Genomic DNA, 6,150 nt, shown 5'->3' on the forward strand with positions numbered 1-6,150 from the left:
GCAGAAGTGAAGTGCAGAGACAAACCTTTCTCCCTTGTCTCTCCATGCATCTCTCTGAGACCCTTGCAAATTATAACTGAAGTTATATGATCCTTCATATTTCCAGCTGTTCTGGTTTGGCCTGCTCAGTAAAATCCTGGGGGTCTTTTGCCATAGTGGCAGGACAAACAAAAGGTACAGGCTAAAGTTATAGTTTATTGTAGTTCAGGAAAAGATGCTGATGGAGTAAGAGCTGCAAAGAAAGCAAACCCCAAACATTTCCTTCAGCTATGGAAGTCACAAAAGTGATGGAGCTTGAAGGTGCGGTTCTTATCAGAAGTGGTAAATCTGATTGCATAACAGCAGATTTGTGCATTTTTTGTACACATACCTACGTCTCTCATCTGAACCCTACCAACCTTAAAGAGTCTCAGATGCTCTTCAGTACCTCAAGCCCTCAGTACCCTCTGGGTAAGCAGTGCCAAATACATACTTTCCTCCACCTTCTCAGCCTTCTTAAGTGCTGCAGTTTGGAGGTAATGGCAAAAGAGTTAATCTGATTCATCTGCAGTTAACTCTCTATAAGAAGGAGTCTGAGAATGATGTTTGTGTCTACATCTGAGAGAGGCAAAATATTACATTATATATGGAAAACCCTCATTCATGCCAGTGTAAACCAGGAATAATTCTGTTTAAATTGGGTGCCATTGAGATGACTATCAGGCCTAGAGAATTCCCAATGTACAGAATATTTTATGCTGCGGTATAGGTAGGGCCAAAAAAAACACAACAAGCCTCACGTAGTTAGAGAAATGCTTTCCTAACAATTCCCACCAAAAAGTTCTGTTAAAAAGCAGTTAAGGTTGCTCAAGGGCAAAACACACCCACACAAGAAATGACAGGTTCGGGGAACCTTCTTCGCATAAGCTATCATGCACGCCTCATATTAACCACTCCCAGTGACAGACTCCAAACCCCAACAAGAAGCTTCCCTTGTTCTGCGGGATAAAGAAGCAAACTAAATGCTTATCCCTCCTACACGCTTCAGTGCAAAACCCTCTGGCTTCTGCAATGCTCACATTAGCAGCTGGTGCATGTGTAGAGGCTATAGTGAGTACGGGGAAAAAAGGATTAGCAAGTGCTCCCCTAAGCGTGCACTCTGATGGTACAGCTTGTCTTGAGGACCTTCTTTGACTTTGTCAGACTTTCTCAGTTGTTGACCTCTCCATTTAATAGACCCCTTCCACAATGCAGAGCTAAAGAGTCATCTGATGTGTTTTATTAGACTGGAAATGAGATATTTTATATATTTACACTGAAGTAAATCTCTTTCCCCCACTGCAAGAATAGCTACACCTGCACCAGGTATTTGCATAGGACTTCTAGACTATTTATTCCCAGCTGGGCCAGGAGAGATTTTTATGTGAAAGGAATTTTGTCACCTAATACTACAGGGATCCTGGGCAGAATGTTGATGGCACTAAGTTGTGGTTACACTTAAAGCTTTAATTTTTAAACAGAATCTTATGAGCAGCATAACACACAATTTTATGGCCAGAATAGAACAAGGTTTTTATAGTCAGGGTCAGCGTAACATAATTTTATAAATAGTAAAGCACAACATTTGGAGCACAGGTTATCTTACCGTTCCTAATCACCTGGACCCTTTGCAGATAGGGTCAAAACTTAATACTTGGCTTGCAGTATCAATGTACAATCACAATATAGACTCAAAACGTGTAAAAGAATACAAGTCACACACTCAGCCTTTGGAGGAAGTAGGTGACAGTGGCGACATCCCTGACCACTGAGGGATCATGGGTTTTGCTGTCCAGCAGAAGTTGAGGTCCAAGTCCCACTTGGGACTTATAACTTCAAGGCTGGTAAGGAGCCTAGGAAACTTGAGGCTGATGTGGAAGGAGAGAAGAAATCTGCCTGGTGCGCAAGGCCTTCCAGGCCTGATGAGGAAGGGAAAGGGTCTGATGCATGACCAGCTCCATCAGAGAGAATGGCTGTTTGCCTTAGAAAATGGCATTAGTTATGCTAACCATATTACAAGTAGTCAGGAGCAGGGGAGAAACAGTTACAGATTTGCGCTGAAGTCTTTGCTTCAGAGTGTGGTGGTAGTCTTCCATCTACCTTCCCACATAGCTTTATAACTTCCCGCATCTACCTGCTACTTTCATCCAAGTTATTTTCTGCTCCACAGGGTCATGGTGACCGGCTCTGACCAAGTTTCACCTTGTTTAAATGCTAATACTGAGTTAGTTCTGCCTTTATGTACCCAAGTGCTCTAGGAACAATGTCTTGGCATCACACTAACAGACTTTATATGCTACTTCCTATACAGAGCTGCATCAAACCAAAGAATTAAAGACAAGTAGATGACGTACAGTAGTGCTACAGACCTTTCTCTATTGAAAAGGAGCTGGAGAAGACTTTGTCAAGAGGTATTAGTAATTTTGTGTCATGGGTAATGACCTTGAAAATGCTGAGGATGGTAAAACTGAAAACCTCCTCACTGAAGCTACTGTACACATGCTAACCCTGTGACCTGGTCATAGTCTGTTATTTGACCACGTGTCTCCAAAATTCTGGCCCTGCTATCCCTGACTGCTATGCTGTGTCTTTGAGATGGAAAACTGAAATCATAACAAAACTGTGCTGATTACGGACTGAACATGTTATAGTTCTGCCACAGTGCAATGGCACCAGAACACAAACTAGTAAAAGGTCTGACATGCCTTTATAACCTCACCTTTACAAAGTCAGCATGAAGTTTTTATTTTCCTGTCCTCCAGGAAAATCTGTTTCTGTCAACAAATCCCAGGGAATCAATACTCATTTAGAAAACTGTAATAACTGAAACATTAATCCTAATGCCTTTTGAATACTAAATGCCTTTATTAATGGTTTATAACTTTACCATGGGCTATGTAAGGGTAATACACAACACAAGGTAAGCTTGGAGCAGGAAGCTTGTAAGGATGCCTATATATGATACACGTCTCTGCTCACTGGTTTAAGAACATGATATCAAAATGGGTGGAATCTTTTCTTTGTTTCCATTACAAGAATACATCCCATATGGGAGTCATCAGCATCAATGCTAAGCTTCCCTGTAAGCTCTTTTGAGCCACTGTTATTAAAAACACATTACACATACACCTGTACAAGTTGAAGTCTTGGAAAAACATGTCTACTTCCCAGAAATCAAAGTACTTTCAGTGTGGATGCCTGCAGGGGACAGTGATCATAAAGCAGCCAGGGAGCAAAAGGAATGCTGAGATTTCAGAGCCTGCATGATTACCCACAGCTGTACAAACAGTACAGTGGAGAAAACAGATTGACCTTGGCCATGTTTTGAGAGTGCCAGATAACCAGGTCCTTTAGCACACTCTGTTTCAACACGAAGAGGAAAGAAGAGACGGTGACCCTGAGGAACAAGAGGAAACACAATAATGACTAAAGCAGCAACATCCCAAGTCAGGAGCTTGAACATCTTCAAGGGACTCATCTGAGATAGAACTGGTTGGTGATGACAGACACCTGCCTTACGTACCTGACAGCATGAGAAGTGGATTAGACTGGATAGATGGCAGCAGTACAAATAGAAAGCACCCTCCAAAACATGAATTACTGTGCCTTAACTGTCCCATAAATACCCATGGCAGTGAAATAGTGAAATTTTAGCCTGTTTGCAGGGAATCTGAAATAGAATTTGAAAGGCAGAAAGTGTTTTGGTATATTTCTGAATACACAGGAGCATGGCCATCTTTTCCCAGCTTATTAGTGCATGTATCCTCGTGCATAGAAAGAACATTGGGGGGGGTGGGGGGAGTGGGAAGGGAGGGAGGCATTCTAGCAAATAATTGCAATGCTCATCTTGCTGACCTCCCCTTCACCCTTGCAAATAGTTATTTTCTTTGCTGTTTCCTCACATGACTGGGGAACACACCCTCTAACAGCAGGCTAACTTGCAAAAGCACAAACATTATCACTAGGCTGGCCATCAGCATCCCCTCTAACTCTTATCTTGGGCTGTGCCCAGCTAGGGTTGTTAAGTTAGATGCTGAACCTCAGGGAATCAGTCCACTCCCCAACAGTGACTGAAACACAGTAGATGAGCTAACTGGTAGACGGGTCACTAGGTACTGGGACCATGAACCACAGGCTTGATGCAGGATGAAAGCTAGAAATTAACTTCCTACAGAATCTCCTGTAACTCAGAGCAGGCTGCGGAGATGACCCTGAGAACAGCTGTGGGAAACAGCTTGAGGATTGAAGGAAACCTTATCTTTGCTGTGCTGGAAACTTGAGTGTTACACAATACTTGTTTTTCTCACCTTGTGAATTCTGCCCTTGCAATGTGCAAATCCTCAGGCATACATGTGCTCACTGCTATCCAGCATCTTGGTAAATAGAGAATAAAGAAAAGCTGTTTGGAAAGCTTGTGAAGATCACTGTGAAGAACATCTCTGTAGTTCTGAAATGACAAGAGTTCCCTAAACAAGGAAAGGAAAAATTAAAAATAAAATAGGTGGAAAGGGATCAGAAGGTGAAGGAAGGTGAAGGTCACTATTCTGTCACTCAGTCACTGGTGGACTCACCTCCTAGCACAGGGACTATGAAAGCGCTTCCCTATTAAGGCTTCACCTCTAGCTGCTTCCAGCTTGGCAGGGAAAGCATCTCTCTGATGAAAACAAATTCCTGTGTTCCCTGAGACTGAGTTGCTCCTGCAATACTGCAGCTCTCAAAGAACCTGAGTGACTTCAAGCAGAAACACTGCAGCTACCCTTGCTGGTTTGTTCTCCCCTTTCAAACACTAATTTTGTATTCTACAGTCACCCAAACAACCCTTTGCAAATTTTACAACCTGTTCTCCTGGCAGCCTGAAGATATAGAGCATTCACACAGTCCACAACCTGAGAACTAAGGTATAAACTGCATGAAAACACATAAAGCCTGCATGGAAGGTCCTGAATAAGGTCAGTGCATCTGCCAGGCGCAAGCACTCACCTGACCGATAAATGAAGAGGTAAAAATAGACCATGTTAAAGGCTGATGAAAGCACAAGTAGGCATAGCATATTATTCAGATGTGTCACACAAAAATCCCCTATCTGATTTATGAGGAAGTGTATGGAACATGTCTTCACCAGATATCTGCCAACTGCATACTGAGACCTTTAGAACAAATTTAGAGGAATGAATAATTACAAATTGCATGTAATGAGTAGCTGGGAAGTGGGATAAGATGCAAGATGGGTCTTTCAAAACCAGATCATGCCAAAATAAGCAATTATCTTTCTTAGAAGTGATAACTCAATCTCTTTGGCAGAGGAAGCATGGTATCACCTATTGCACTCCAGTAAACATTTGATTCAGTGCCACTACTTAAGTGACTAAAAGGCAAACTGGAGAACATGGAGATTAGTAGGCAAATTGTAAAGGGGCAAGGAACTGCCTGAAGGGAAAAAGATAAGTCATGTTGTAAAGGTGTCGTGCTAGAATGAGGGGGTTCCACAAAGACCAGGCTTAAAGCTTTCGGTATTTTTACTGACAGTTTATATATATATACAAAAATTAAAAAAACAAAACACCAAAAAACAAACCAAAACAAACAAAAAAATCCCAACCCAAAACCCCAACAGGAGTGTTATGAAACACGACTGATGTGATGAATTCCATCAGCAGCAGAAAGCTGGAGGGTGTTGCTGGCACTCAGTAAGTTATGGGTATCACAGGCAGAAATCCCTGAGAGATAAAATTATACAAATAGAATCAATCACTGTAGTGACAAATGGACAGAAAAGAGGTGGAAATAATGCTAACAGCATTGTAAAAGAGGCACTGGATAAGCTTCATCTGGAATACTGTATACAGTTCCAGTTAGCTCTATTTTTCAGAAAGCCCTGAAACTGGAACAGGTGCTGTGAAGAGACGTCCAAATTATGGGGATTCCAAATTACGGAAAATTATGGGGATCAGACAGCCTGTCCTGTAAGACAGGGGAAGAATTTCAGCAAAGCAAATGACAGAGCTTGCCATTTCTCTCCATAAACACTGTGGGGGGACAGGAAGGAAAAAGACAAACTATTTAACTTGAAGGGCAATCTGATCCGAAAATATTTGAGTGCAAATTGGCCATCAACAGACTGAGTCCTGAAAT

The sequence above is a fragment of the Psittacula echo genome, assembly GCF_963264785.1.
Source record: "Psittacula echo genome assembly, chromosome: 4".
Taxonomy (NCBI): Eukaryota; Metazoa; Chordata; class Aves; order Psittaciformes; family Psittacidae; genus Psittacula; species Psittacula echo.